This window comes from Ascaphus truei, chromosome 19 (assembly GCF_040206685.1).
Source record: "Ascaphus truei isolate aAscTru1 chromosome 19, aAscTru1.hap1, whole genome shotgun sequence".
In the NCBI taxonomy this organism is placed as follows: Eukaryota; Metazoa; Chordata; class Amphibia; order Anura; family Ascaphidae; genus Ascaphus; species Ascaphus truei.
In genome coordinates this window covers 2,026,926-2,043,819 of record NC_134501.1, presented here as the reverse complement: position 1 = coordinate 2,043,819, position 16,894 = coordinate 2,026,926, and positions in this window count along the sequence as shown.

The following is a 16,894-nucleotide window of genomic DNA, read 5'->3' as shown; positions in this document are numbered from 1 at the left end:
GTCACACCTCTGGAAGGGCCTTCCCTTCAATGCTCGTCTTATAGCGCAGCTCTTTAACAAAGCATTTCAGTCGCTCCCAAGTCCCTTGAATACCCGTTGCTGTCCTTGTAAGTTCCCCCTATAATACATACCACCTAGATTGTAAGATCTTCAGGGCAGGGGCTCCTTATCCGGGTGTTAATTCTTATATTTAAAATGCCCATTACGATTTTTCTCAAATTATTTTCTGCATTTCTTACTGCTGTAAACCGCTATGTACATGGATGGAGTTATACAAATAAAGATATATACATACATCTTAAAACACACCTCCTTAACGAAGCCTTTGGGTAGCTCCGTGGCTGATACTATACACTTCATATATCGACCGTGGCCCCTTGCAGACGCACTTACCAGAACACCTTCCTACTGTCTCTGTATGTTTTTCCTATTTACTACTTAGATTGTAAGCTCTTCGGGGCAGGGACACCTTTTCCTAATGTTACTTGTATTACTGAAACACTTATTCCCATTATTTGTTGTTAGTATGATTTCTTATTTTATATTATTATGTCACGTGTATTACTGCTGTGAAGCGCTATGTACATTAATAGTGCTATATAAATAAAGATATACATACAATAAGCATTGAAAATACTTCCCAGGGGCATTCAAATGAATGGGTCTTTCCACCGCAGAGCAAAGCAGCTTCCCCACATACTGAACAAGGGCCTTAAAGAGAATACAATGCTGCCCAGTTCCTGACATACTGTCAGGTTAGTATGATAGAGTAGAACAGCTTGCAATGTCAATTCTAAATGCAGCATCTATCGTCTGAATAAAGACACCACTTAATTTCCCAGAATTAATCACCTTTCTTGAGAATTAAAGCCCACTTGAAAAAAGCAGAAGCGCGGTTCACCATGAGAACGGAAAAGGAGTAACTCCGCCTGGCATTAATATCTTATGCACACACACGCTTGGATCAGTGAATGAGGAGCAGCTCTGTTCTTTTTTATAATGGAACAGCTGTTCAGCACAGGGACCACAGCAAAAAAAACCCCCACAAAACTGAACCAACATGAGTTTTATTTTGTTATGACAAAAAGTGCAGTCATCCATGCAAGTGGTGAGCCGTATGCTTGTTGATTGTTACTGAAAGCATGTTATTTTGCTGACGTTATTTTCTAACTTTACATTGATTCTTGAGAGTAAATTCAATAGAAGGTATAATATTATGCATGAGAAATGACAAAAGAGGGGATCTCCAAACTTAAGGGATGACCCTGTGCCATTTGTACTGGCCTTGGGAAGAATAGTTCTTTTCAAATGTCCTTATATTGACCTGAATATATTTGTATATAGTTATGACATCCCCTCTTAGATGCATCTTTTGTAATGTAAACAAATCTAATTTAGCTAGCCTCTCCTCATAAGTCAGCTTGTCCATCCCCTTTATTAATTTGGTGGCTCTTCTCGGCACTCTCTCTAGTTCCATAATGTCTTTTCTTAGGATTGGTGCCCAAAATGGTACTCCATATTCAAGGTGTGGTCTTACTAATGCTTTGTAAAGGGGCATAATTATGTTTACTTCCCTTCCATCCATTGCCCGTTTAGAGAAAGATAAGATCTTGTTTGCCTTTGCAGCTACTGCATGACTTTGGGCACTATTGCCAGGCCTGCTGTCTACAAGCACTCCTAAATCCTTCTCCATCAAGGATTCTCCTAATTTATTCACATTTAATTTGTAAATTGCCTGTTTATTCTAGTTTTCAAAATGCATAATCTTACATTTATCTGTATTACAGTAAACCTCATTGACCATTTACCTGTTTCTTTTCATGGTAATATTAATCTCACTGCCCCAGTCTATGGGGCCTATTCTAGTAACTTCGGTGTTATCACTGCCAGATCGAGATGCATCTCCCTGCATAGCTCTTTCAGGTGATCAAACTCTTTTTATTTGATTTTACAAGCCCCAGTATCTCACTGCATAAAGAAAAAAAGAAAGGAAAGTAAGGAAAGAAAGAGGACTACTCAGCCGGGCCTCCCCTGCAATCAACAGAGGATCATGGACTTCTGTGCATCATGCTGATGAGTATCATTGCGTCGTGGGGCGAGAGTTGGTGACGCGGTTGGATGAGGAGGGTGAATGTTCATCCCGGCAAAGGTAAGAAACACATTGATTGTATTTTATTTAATTGTGTATTTTTTTTAAGATGCCCATTGACGGCCAATGTGTTTATCTATGCCCCTTTCAGGGTATAGAATGCCATTTTTTAGTAAATGCTTGTTTTTATTTAATTGTAATGTATTTTAGTTTTTGTTATGTTTTTTTTTAGGCTGCCGATTCAATGCCATTGTGGCAATCCATGCCCGTATTGTGGGCTTGGTTTACCACAGTGACAATCAATGGGTTTATTGGAAAATGCTTGTTTTTATTTCATTGTGATGTAGTGCTCTTACATAATTTCCCCTGCTCTTTCATGTCACTGACACCTATACTGACACCAATCATTTTAGCTTACACAGATAATGTCGTGCTCTAAGTATCCATTGAGATCTAGAGAACCAATATGTGTGGTGCTAAAGACCAATTACAGATAAACATATCATGCTATATGAAACACAATGTTCCCATACGGTAGATCTTGAGATGTAAACAGTGAATAAATGGATAGGTAGGATACTCGTCCGGTAACCTCCCAACAGTGAGTGCGGAGGTGTATTACATGGACAGTCCAGAAACCATAGCATATATAGTCATATATGAATCCTGATGAAAGGGATAACATTTGTACCATGGACTCATTAGTGAAGTGCAGCATCAAAAGTAAAGATCCCTTGCTCCAAAGATCCTAGGTGTGCTTCCGTTTTAGAGATAAACGTTGGAACAGAGAGAAAAACAGAGCACTACTCATGGGAACAAGTATAATGAAAAAATAGAGCATGCGTATTGCATAAACAATTATATAAATGTAATGGTCATGAAGACAAGCAAGCGAAGGTGTCGCCCCACCAACGCATTTCATGCCTAAGCGTTTTATCAAAGTATACTTGTTCCCATGAGTAGTGCTCTGTTTTTCTCTCTGTTCCTGCATCCATTGAGATCTAGACAGGATTGTCATTGAAAAAAAGCTGCTATACACTGGGCTATATCAAATATTCCCAGTTATTAAACACACTGCCACCCGTGGGGGTATCCTTTTATGTTTTAATAATAACACTCACATTCACTCATTTGGAGTACAGATGAATATAATATTTAAACTCTAAATCAGTGTTAGTGCTAATTTATTATTTTTATTTCATGGTACATGTATATACATTGATATATTTTAAAGTTATATGTTATTGATTTATAACTATTTCGTTAACTATCCTTCTTCCTAATAAGTGTGCACCATACAGTATATAGAATTTTTCTCTTTGTGCTGCACTACGCATACCCCATATGTTTGGTAAAAAAAAACATCTCCTCGGTAGCACCAGCATCCACATTTACCAAATCGGTTGTCAAGGACTGTTGGTTCACTTCATAGTCTCAGAATCTCATACTGTAAGTTCATATAGATGCAAAACAGGTCATATAACTTTAAAAGTGCCGCCTTCTAAATAGACGAAGAAGTTTTAAGTTGATACAAAATGCATGACAGATTAAACCAAAATATAACAAAATGTGCCAACTGAAAGATCTTTAGTTACTAGTCAAAGCCATATTTCATTCGGTTTTGCTTTGATGTACTTCTAAGCTACAGCAACAAATGTTATTTTTTTAAACAGTCAATAAAATTCAAAAATACCATGAGAATCTGCCTGCTGCTACCCTTTAACCTTACAGCCAAACCCCAAAAGAGAACACAAAAGAAAGAATAAAAGTATAAAATAGCTTGATATAATATAACAAAGTACAGTGACTTCTATCAAGTTATATCCTTAATCACCTGCACAGTCAATGTTGCTTATACAGTAGGTAACCATGCTGAGATATATACAGTATCTCCGAGGGAGATATATCAAATCAGCAACTATATTAGTCACCTTTAGTATCAGGATTTTCCTCTATAATTTAGTTAGTTTTTAAAACTGAATTGATTGGGTTGGATTGGATTGCTAATGCATTAGAAATTGTGTCAGCAACACTGTGAGTAAGGCAGTTGTATTGCAAAATGTTCTAGGTCCTCATACTATTGTAGCAGATAAATAGGACCAACCATCTGTTTGTAGACTAGCAGATGTGAAAGCTTTGTGAAAAACATAATTACAGCACCAGATGAGACAATAAAGGACTACATCTTCAATGCATATTGGCTGATTGTGTTTTCTTACAACTCAGCATCTAGTATAATGTCTTCGATACTGGAGATAATCGAGTGCAATAACATTTCTTGCACCTTATGAGTGTTTGGGGAATATGCTAATTACACTTTTTAATACTACATTATTATGATTGGTGTGGAAGTGAATTTGAAATAATTCTACTAAAGATAATGTTTTTAGAAGGTTACCTAAAGTCCATGTCCAAGAATATATTTGATGGTCTATTAACAGTTCAACTGAATTGTAATCATTTTCTATGGCTGCAATTTTCCAACCACAAAAATGAATTCCATCTGTAAGCAGCACAGAAAAATAGGCTCTTTGGTATATTATTTGTGAGTTTGTTCTGAAATAACTGCGAGACCCTTAGCCAAGTTCCAGAGATTCTCCCCACCTGCTATCACAGATTCTAGTAAGTGTACTGACTATTAACTGTGCCGCCCACTTTATACAATATAGCGCAATCAAGCAGTCCTACTCAGAAGTTTGCACTTTCTGTTGTTGACTAATAGCAACCCAGACATTACAATGTATCAATGTTAGGCATTCAAAGCTATAAAGGAAAGTTATAGATGTGTCCATGAATATGCTACAGATAAGGGGAGTTAATACAATTCTCTCCATAAATTGAAACAGTATCAACTAACAGTACTCTTGTACAGGGGTGCACAATCTTTCTGTCCTGCACCCCCCCTGCATGGCAGCCCCTGTGCTTGCGCCTCCCCCTTACCTAATGACAATGATGCCGCAGTGTCACATGACCACTTGTCGCTATGGCGATGCATCGCTGAAGACAAGGTAGGAGACACTGCAGAGTACTCACGCGACCCCCTGGCATTTAATTTAAATGCCTTGGGGAAGAGCGCGGGGCCTCTGTAATTGCCACGCCTCCCACTTTGCACACCCCTGCTCTAATATCTGAGACTCAACCAACAGAATCAACGATTATCCTTAAAAGTGTTATATGTAACTATTCATGTAAATATTTCATAATTTTATATATATATTTTATTGTATGTAACAATAGTTAATGTGATGTGTTTAAATGTTAAAACAGGATACAGATATTAATCTGGATACAAATAAATATGAAGGATGGAATTAATAATGAAGACTGAGCTGCTTCTATGGATGATCAAATCCAAATATAGATTAAATAGAGAAGAAAAGAGGGGCTTGCTCCACATACTCAAATATACTGACAAGCTGCATTATTCAACAATTCAAAGGGCTAGAATGCGCACAATAACATAACATCACTGATACCTGACTCCTAAGTGATATTACATAATAACATATTAAACAAACAGTATGTCAGTCCTCCAATACAAGATCTCCGCCCAGAGTATCCCCACGCTGGCCAGCAGAGTCCCTGGGGGTTTAGTGGTTGAGAATTGTATCTGCAATTGGTGCTAATTACATTCTTTTCCGGCTATCGATGGTTCTTCTGGTATAGCAGCTGGCAGATGCCGCACAGTGATCTTCTGGTTTTAACAGCAGGACTTTGCTCAAAGTTTATGTGCTCTGCGCTCTGTGATCTCACCCCTCAGGTAGGGATAGTGGAATAACCCTTCGTGTTTCGGCGGAACTACAACTTCATCGGGGATTAGGTAAAAGGGATGTGTATGTTATTTTCTTATGAATCTGCACATTCGAGTACTATGCATTTTTAAAATAGTGTCTTGGTAATAAATTTGAGTACCTGGAGCAAGCACTTCTTTCCCTCTCAGTTTTGCAAGATTCATTTTGTGTTTCCTATTCCATGTTATATTGAGTTGACGTAGTTTGAAGAGTCTTAGAGTTCTCTTATTGTTAGTTACCTGCTTCACGATTTTCATATTAAATGGAGTAATTTCACATTTTAAAATACAGTCACAATAGGCTCGGATCCATATTTACTAAGCAGTATTCTGCTTCTGGACGACATTTGCATTGTTTTCATATTATAAATGTCGGACAACATTGCAAACAAATTCTTAAGTATAAATAGTATATCAAGTGATAGACCCCATTTTACATAGTTACATAGTTACACAGTTACACAGTTACACAGTCCAGTAGAGGAGTTTGAAAAAAGACATGCGTCCATCAAGTTCAACTTATGCTAAATTTAGACGACAGACACTTTATCCTATATCTGTACTTACAGTATATTGATCCAGAGGAAGGAAAACAAAAAACCCCAGTGACATATCATCCAATAATATCTCATAAGGGGAAAAATAAATTCCTTCCTGACTCCAAGAATTGGCAATCGGATTAATCCCTGGATCAACATCCTTCCCATGTTTACTTATTTGGTATATCACTGGTTACCTTTCCTTTCTAAAAAGATGCCCAACCTTTTTAACAAATCCATTGTATCTGCCATCACAGTCTCCATGAGTAATGAATCCCACGTTGTAACTGCCCTTACATTAAAGGCCCCTTTCCTTTGTTGCTGGTGAAATCTCCTTTCCTCCAACCTTTAGGGATGACCCCTTTTATTATGGTAACTCTTGACAATTTAACCGTCTTGCTAGAAATAGGAATTTCCGGTTGAGAAAGTCAATTTTCCTTCCCAGAATAGCCAAATCCAAGCTTGTTTAGTAAGCTTCGTATATTATTGTTCTTTTCCCCACAGTGTCCTTAATGCCAAAATATATTCTCGTAATTTCCAATTAGCAGACTTATTACAGATTTCTGACAATGGATAAGAAAATGTGCTTTGTGGCATTTTGAAAATGCTACATTGTTTTTATCCCATATTTGCAGCTGCTTTGTGTTGTGAATGTATTAGAGAATTTAACCGATTACAGTCTTTCCTGCTTGAGAAATTTTGAAAGTGTAAAGTTTACACAAAGGCACCAGCAAAGTTTTTCAATTATATTTTTTTTGCTGTAATAAATCTGATGCTGCAATGTTTTTGTACTCTACAATTCTTGACACATTACTTTCACATTCTAAATATATTCTATGAATTAAATGTATAAATGTATCAGCACACATTCAGAAAGATAACTGCACGCTAGTTAATACAGTCCAATAGGCTGCCGTGTCAATTTCTCCAGCCAGCCAACTAAGATCTGATTTAATTTTGCTACTCCTAGGGAAAAGAGGTGACATGATTAATCTCAGCTACTGATGTGATGAGATGCTCTTGTCAAATAAAAAAATAATTCAATTAGTGAAAAAATAGTGCACACTAAATGGACCCATTATCATGGTCAAGGTTGTTACTATTTCAGGTATTTATGAAATGTGCCAAGTATTCTTTTTATACTGAAATCTCATGCCACGAGAGATAAGAACTCTTTCACGGGATCGAGCACCAGACAGGACACAGAGATCAATTAAAGGGTATTTATTCTGACCAGAGCCAACAGACCCAACACCATACCACACACCAGAGCTATTCTCACAAACCAGGGGAATACAGGGAAATCCTAGCTGTCTGAGGTGCCCAGCGCCACTGAAATAGGCACAGCTTCCACTCCTGTGGGGGTCTGGAGTTTCTAGGCAGAGCTGGATGCAAGTTCCAGCCAAGCAGTTTCAAATCTCCCACTTTGGATAATCCATGATCCTCGCTCTGGATGTCTCTGGCAAAACCTCTGAGCACACAGCTTTGTTAGCTTCCATGCTAACTCCCAGAATGACTGCGGAACCCAAATTGGTTGTGCTTTACATAGCTTCCCTGTCTCCATAGAAAAGTATGAGAGATCAGTAGCAACCAATCACAGCACAGATTCTGTGTAGGGACCAATGACAGTGTGAGGGCTCACCTGTGCTAGCCAATCCAGGCTGGGGGTATGACCAGGGGTGGATTTCCCATGAGGTTGAGTAGTCTATAGCCACAATTTTTATGGGAGCCCACTCCTGTAGCGTCACATCGTCATGGCGACCCAAACGCAAATGATGCAGCGACCTCACATGACAACACTTGACCATGATGTCACGACACCACAACAAAGCATCACATGCCACCATGATGCTGCGTTGCCATGACGATAAGGCGATATTACTCTAGCCAGGAGCACCGACACCAAGCTTATGGGTGGTAAAAACGCAATTCTGCCACTGGATATTACCGTATGGCAAGGACAGCCCACAGAGGCAGGCTTGAGTGGGAATTTCAAACCAACCAATCGGAAGAGCGCCTACGGGGCTCGTACCCAGCAACAGCCCCCCTGGTAAATCCGATATCTCTCACAGAAATAGGCACCTCAGTGTCTTGGGAGGACAAAGGTTCTGCTTTTTGAGCCAAAACCTCCCAGACTTAAGTACCACCAATGTCCACTCTGCCATTGTCCCCAGCACTGCACCTCGACCAGCAAAACTCGAATCCATTGGCATGCAGGCAGGGTAAGTACATACATTATACAGTGTCACATACATGAATTTGGGCTAGATGAGCCACGATAGGATGGATATGCAGGTAAATCCTGTTCATCTATCCATACGGATAGGGGCAATGGCTTTGCTTAACCTTTATTACAAGAGCCGCATTGCTCCTACTGACACAGCTCACATTAAGAGTTTTCTGTTTATGGTTTAAAAACGAGTAGAAAAGCCTAGTGATAAGGACTCTGCCTTTGAAGTGGGTAAACCAAATTCCATGCCCAGTGTCAGCTCCCCATACCCTTTGGCGAGTCACTTTATCTCCCTCCTTACCCAGCTCCAGAAGGAGTGTACATCAGATTGGCTACATACATTGCATTGCTCAGTCTCTCAGGCCTTTTCATGGTCCTGACTGGGCTCAGTCTCTCAGAAATGTTCAGGGTGCTGGGTAAGGTGCAGGCAGGGCATGAAGAAGCAGATAGAAAAAGGATGTGTGCTATGAACATTCGTAAAACATAAAAGGTGCTTTACTTGAAATTCATTTCACTTGACAAAAACTCAGGGCAAAACATACCAACTACTCTGGCCTTCATTGCCTGGTAACTCTTAAGCCTTGTCCAGGGTGGCGCTGAGCAGGCGGGCGCGGCCTATGCTGGCTGTGATGAAACACATTGCGGCAATGTGTGTGGCCAGCATGAGCAAGCGCCTGTGCGGTGCTTACCAAGCAAGCAAATTTGAATCTGCTGCTCGCTTGCATCACACATGCACGGTTCGCCCAATGAGGGCGAACCAGCTCTGTGAAGTCTTGGCCGCGCCCCCCGACAAGCCAACCTGCGCACGCACATAGCCAGCCATGAATCGCCCGGCCGAGCAGGGTGCAGTGCACGAGCGCCAGCGCACTCTCTCCCTGTCTGGCCACAACCTTACTCTTACACTGGGGAGGTACTTATCCTTCTTACCCGTAGTAAAGGTTACATTGGCAATCTCTTGCATAGAGTTGGTTTCCTAAAATGGTCAAAATGTTTAAAGGGAAACCAGACAAAAACTTAAAACCAGAATGAACCTACAGTACACAGACACACAATAACACACCATTAAGATACTGCTTTCCACTGGGAAATCAGCTCTCACAGCCAGATCATTCCATAAAGGATTTAAAAATCCAAATCCTCAAAGGAAGGTTTAAAAGTACTAAAGAGCAAAAAATATTTGAACTAAAAATGATCACACTCTTTGACACAAAAAAAGGATTTAATACTGATATGGGGTTTCATACACACAATCAAAATGTGTGGTGATGTTTCTCCAGGCCTATCTGTTAATGTTATAATGTATCCCCCTCGCCCTGCTGAGGGATTCTTGGTCTTATTTCTCACAATTCCTTTCATCCATTTATTGCCCTGTGTGTTTACTATTCCCTCTGCAATTCCTTCTCTACCTCATCTGCCTTAGATTGTTTTTTGGATTTTACTTCTGTGTTAAACTTATGGAATCTTTAGTTAAACAGTATTGCTGACTTGAGGAATAGAGGAGAGCTCTCGAAATCTTGTCCTATCAATTGCTAGTCGAAATTAAAAAGGTATCACCTAATACTGATGTATTCATTTATTCTGCACTATCGCAACTGGATTAACACGGCTATTTCTATTTAATTCAAGAGAAAAAATGCAAACTTTTGCATTTTTATTTCTATTTTTCATAAATTCATAACCAAATTCATTTTTAGAACCAAAATGTCTACGCATACAGTACTTCATCAGGGGTGGGCCAAAGTATGCGTAGACATACGAAACGTACGTAGGGTTTTAGGACGCCACGACGGTGAAGGAGGCGGCTCGACTTGGCCCCATTTGGTATCCGGAAGTATCCCGCCCTTAACACCAAACTGATACGGTTGAATAGCGGTAAACTTTACTGATATACTATGTATTGAGTGTGGTGCATACCAGAACCCTGTGACTATTGGGTTTATTTTTTGTTTGCTGGCTCTGCTAAGAATGCGGTGGTTATACTTCTGGTGCATATTGAACTCTGCTAACAATGTGGTGACTATATTTATAGCACATATTGAACGCTGCCTTTATCATTATTTCTAGGCAATAGCTACTAAGTGGTCTATCTTAGGCTAATGTGCTGTCAGGAATGTGGCGTACATTTATACACAAGCAACAGAAATATTATTAACCACTAACTACTGAGAATCAATTGTTGCCATTATACCAAGTTTCTAACCTGTAGAGTTCATATGCTTTACTATCTACTGAGTGTTACAATGTATGTATGCACTTGATACATTGATAGTTACTATGTGTAATTGTGTAGGTTTTTACTTCTGGAGCTCTACTGACTTAACAGTATGCTACCTGACTATTATTGACAATAGTGATATTGTTCGTGTGGGAAATAAGAGATGTGTTCTCATTTTGCTGTAGCATAATAGTAATGCAAATTTAACCCTGAGTTTCTACTACCGACAGTACTAGACTTTACAAGTAGAAACAACATTAAGACCAACACACATCTAACTACAATTTCACTTTGTGATGTTCACTATTCAGAACAGATTCATTAAGGGTTAACATATTTGTATGCACCCCATCTTTTCAGTAATCACTAATAATGAGCCGCCCAATCTGGGGATTTTAATATTGTTGTGTTATATATATATATATATATATATATATAAAAATATATATATATATATATATATATATATATATATTTTTTTTATCGTTGTCGCTGTTGATTAATATGAATACAATTTTATTATTTTTGCGTCTTTGAGAATAAATACCCACTCTAGTGTGTCATTTGGAAGGGAGTGCAAAGTTAACTCCTATAATGGGACAAATGATTTCCCTGGCTATTATAGGCTACTAAACTTATTATACTTTGAGTGCAGTTACTTGGGATCTGGTGAGAGATCTGGTGAGGGATCTGGGAGGGATGTGCAGCCTCACTGGCTGTCTCTGGGTGAATGAAAGGCCTTTCAGCCTATCACAGATGGATGTGCAGACATCCTTAGAGTTTTATATCTATATAGCTATAGATATATAAAATTTAGACTCCATATACTGTAGGAAGTAAATGCAGAAACCATAGAAATCCGCAAAGTGCACCTGTAAAGAGGCTGTATTGAAAATACAAACAAATACAGTAAATGGTAATTCAGCACAGCGGATATTGAGCTAGGTATGCCATCCTACACAGCCTCTTAACTTAATTTCCTGCTAAGGCTAACTGGCTTCTCCTAATAAACTCAATTGCAACGTATAGATGTAGGAATTCAATGAGGAGCAATGATCTCTACAGATGTCGACAGCAAACATCCATATAACTAAGGAATATAACCCTTTCAGTGCTGTGAGGACCTGCTATGCAGTCAATGCAAGTCCACTTCCTTGTGCATTACAATCCTAACACCAACAGGATAATGTATATTATAAAACACCTGTGACTTATAATAACAATGCAATTTTAACACGACATTTGGATAGAAATATTTTTTAATAATGTATAGCTACCTGTATTTCAAAGCTCAAAACTATGGCTCAAATTCCTCTGGACAGTAACAGAAGGATCCTTATGCTCAGCACGTTCGCAGGAAGATGCCATGTGTAGAGATCCATACTGATATGCCTCGGTGTTCTGCTGTAACACCTCTATGTAAATACATGCAATGCAGAATAATGCCGCCCCAGGGATTTCTGCCAAATCACATATCTTTATTACGCTTCACCAGGGTTTCGGAAACATAATGAGCACACAACGTTTCGGTCCTGAGGGAAAGGTGGGCCCCCGAAATGCTGTGTTGCTTACTATGACCCAGATTCATAAAGCTCTGTTTAGTTAGAGCTTATACCGTCACGTTCTCAGTAATGGATATTATGTTCCCTGAGGTTAACGGGAATCCAAAAAGTTAAATATATGCAAAACCAACGTCCGCTATTGATCTGATTAGCACAGACTTAACTCTGTGTTAAGTTAGCATGGCCTCGAGCTAGCTTCAAATAACCTGGCGATAAAACGGTCTTACCCAAAGGTGGTGTTACTTCAATGAAGATCCTTAATAGGTGTTTAATTAAAGTTAAAAGAGAAGACAGGAAAGGAAAAGAACACTGTAAATAACAATATGAAAGTTAAATCATATCCACGCTGGAAGTGAGTAATCGCAAGTTTAACTATGACCTAACTAACGTGCCGCTAACTCCATGCGTTACGTATAACAGCTCTGTATATATATATATATATATATATATATATATATATATATATATATATATATAAAAACGTTGTTAGAGGGAACTAAGGGTTAATATCGGGGATTGCTTGCGGTGTTTCGTCAGCCCTGCCCTTTGCAGTTGTTATTTCCCAGAATCCCTTGCTGCAGTGGAAGTGCTGTGTGCTGGGTGATAATGGTGAAAGACAGGGTTGCAGACCTGCCTAAGACATGCAAATGAATATACAGGAATATTTACAGTTGCTATATATATATATATATATATACGTTGTTAGAGGGAACTAAGGGTTAATATCTGGGATTGCTTGCGGTGTTTTGTCAGCCCTGCCCTTTGCAGTTGTCATTGTTCTGGAGTACTGGACTTGCCTGGCACAGCTGAATTCATTCAGAACCTCTTCAGTTTACATCTGAGCCGGTGTCCGCCGTTTACTGATGTTACAGCTGCTTTGTTACAATCCGAGATGCACCAACCTTCTCATCCGCATGAACTCGATGTTTCCACTTACCCTTCCTTACAGATTGTAAGCTCCTAGGGACAGGGCTCTCCTTACCTATTGCAGCAATATATGTTGTTTATTTTATTGTTTTTCACCCTCCAGGCCTGTTGGACTGCGCTATGCAATATGTTGGAGCATTATCAACAAATGCTAATAATAACACCTCTCTGGCATCTCATTTGTATTGTATGTCTTTCTTTATATGGCGCTAAAAGTGTACTCAGCGCTTCACTAAGAAAACAGTACAGGGAATTATAATAATATAATAAGTGCAGCAAAATCAGACAATAGGAAAGGAAATTCCTGCCCCGAAGAGCTTTACAATCTTTGCGCTATATTTGCATTATAGTAGGGTTACTATACTAGGCTACTATAGGTATAGTATTGTTATGGCTGAAAACAGCGCTTAACCCTGCGTTAGTGAGCTTTGAACGTGCTTTAGCAGTTAACGCTCCGTTTTCTTAACGCCTCATTAAGTCAGTAACGGAGCTTTTTCCGACACCCTGATGAAGGCTTATAAAGCGATGTGATTTGGAACAAATCTTCGGTGCTGTGCTTTTCCGGTTGCGCCTGCTCTAATTCCTCCGTGTCTTTCTTTTCCCAGAGATGCTGACACGACGTAAATACTTGCCTTCATACTAGGCTATTACAGGACTTTAATGAAATGGGAGCGGCAGACCGGGCGAGCTTGAGAGGATTTGAGTTCTCCTGCTGTGATAAAACGTTGATCAATGTCCTATTGTTCTTTCATTTCTTTTCTATTCTTTTCCATAACCTTGAGTTGAAGAACACACAGGTTAATTGTAAGATCTTCCTCATGGTGTCATTTGTTGCACTTCTGCTCACACTTTTCTGTTAGAGGACACGCAAAGACTTGGAATAGCAGACCCAATTGTAATATTTAAACATATTTTAATCCTCTCTTTACAAATAAATATTTTATAGAGAGCGCCTGGCCAAAAACAAGCTGTTTGTCAGACATCCGTCCGGATACTGACACAGCCCATACAAAGAGTATGTGTGGATAACATTGAACATCTTGGAACGATGCCACGGTGCAGAAAGCTCTAGAAAAACCGCATCTGATTCATATGAGCCGGGTGTGGGAGGAGCAGCTGCCGGATCAGGCACAATCTATAGGGAGGAACTCGCTCAGGAAGAAGTCGGAAGGTGTGGCAGAGATTGTTATATTGTAACAAATAAAAGTGTAATCCTTATAAATGTGGACAGTTTCCTATTAAATACCATAAAGAACCTTTAAATGTAATTAAAAAAAAACACAAAAATAAATTGCTAACAACAAAAAAATACTAATGCAAGGATAAGCCCTTCTTGGATTATGACTGGAGTTTCACTTGGAGTAACAGAATGTGTTCACAAATTCAACACAGAATTTAAAATCGAATTCGGAAACTTTTAGAACTAAGCATTAAATCCGTGAGGTGCAGATTTCATAGGCATGAACGCCCCACCATCTGTACTGTAAAGTGCTGCAGGTTAGTAATAGCAGTCTTAAAATAAGCATGTCAAAACTCTTCCTACTGCACCTGCCCCACAGATTATTCCGATGTTCTCTAATTAACTTAGAAAGACAGAGATATGTTTTCTCGGTTCCACAAACAATGTCACTAAGCATTCATGTCATGTGCAGAGACTGTACATACTCCTGCTAAGCTGCTGCTTTATCTTTTATACTCAGCCTAAAGAAAAATAACAAGTAACGGGGGATTTCAAATGCTGCTGGGATTCAAATGTTCTTCTAGAGCTAGATCTTTATTTTTGATCTCAAGGAAATATATTATATATCTTAGCTTAATTATTTTACTGAACAAACACATGCATTCATTGCAAATGCTGTCAGACTTTTACAGGAGTTTGATATGTTAGTTACGGTGCATGTTTATTACATACAATGACGGATTTATGTGCAAGATAACCAAGCTATAGCTTAGGGTCCTACAGTATGAGGGGGCTGCAAAAACAGAAACAAATTAATGCATTTCAAGGTTAATCAAAATCGGATGATAAATAAAGCAGATATGGGAAAAAAGAAGATTCTATATAAATATGAACATTTTTTTTTTCAAATATGACAAACATTTACCAATTATAATACCTACTACTAGAAGAAAAGCAATCTGCCCAAAGCATCATGTGAATCGAAAATGGCAAACTTCGTAGCTTCTCATTTGAAGACATCGTCAATGACTTTGCTCTCCTAAAACCCAGAAAGAAAATGTTTTAATATTAAAATGAATGTGATGTGCAAACACTGTTCAGTTTACATACATGAAAGAACAAAAAATAAAAATAAAGTGCGCCAGATGGGATGTAACTGTGAATATGGGCTGTGTTATAGAGCAAATGCAGAAAAACAAAAAACATGTGACATGAACCAGTCCGGCGCTTATAGGGTCTTGCTAATAAAAGTGGTTTTAAAAAATTAGCCACAACCCAATAAATGACGCAGCTTCTTGAAACATTGAACCCCAGTCCCTGATGAGACTGAGATAGCAAAGAAGAAAAAAAGTTAGAAGCGCAGTCAAAGACGGGGTAGTGGTCAAACTAATCTCCTTTAATCTTAAAATAGATAAAAAACACACATGTCCCAGAGATTACCCTTTGGGACAACACAAGCATAATGGTCAAATACAACAATAAATGGTGTTTAAAAAACTGTGCAGATGAAGCTTTTGTGCAAATGCACTCAATGGGTCTCCAAGGGGTATAAAACGGGAGAATCCCTGTGGAAAGTCTGAGTCCTGTAGGATGTGCACTGCCCGGGTAGGTTTAGGTATAGAGGGGTACCCCAGGGTAGAGCCAATGCTCAATATGCTCACCCTGAATTCGCTCCTGGTACGTGGGGCTCCTGTAGCTTTGATCAGCCCCGAAATCTCCTCCGGTACACGCTGCACAGATGCTTGGTGGCCCACGATGCCACACAGCCCTCCGGGTGTCCGGGTCTGATGTCACTTCCGGTTGTGTCGCACAGACCCTTCCCGGTAGTAACTGGGCTGCGTGTGTCAGCTCTCCTCCTCCTGGTGGTTGCCAACGCACAGGCAAACAAACTTGGTCACGTGATAACAGCTTGAGCCCAATGTAAGAAGTTCCTTGCTCCGCTCCACTGCACTGAATTCAGGAGAGCTGACACACGCAGCCCAGTAACTACCGGGAAGGGTCTGTGCGACACAACCGGAAGTGACATCAGACCCGGACACCCGGAGGGCTGTGTGGCATCGTGGGCCACCAAGCATCTGTGCAGCGTGTACCGGAGGAGATTTCGGGGCTGATCAAAGCTACAGGACTCAGACTTTCCACAGGGATTCTCCCGTTTTATACCCCTTGGAGACCCATTGAGTGCATTTGCACAAAAGCTTCATCTGCACAGTTTTTTAAACACCATTTATTGTTGTATTTGACCATTATGCTTGTGTTGTCCCAAAGGGTAATCTCTGGGACATGTGTGTTTTTTATCTATTTTAAGATTAAAGGAGATTAGTTTGACCACTACCCCGTCTTTGACTGCGCTTCTAACTTTTTT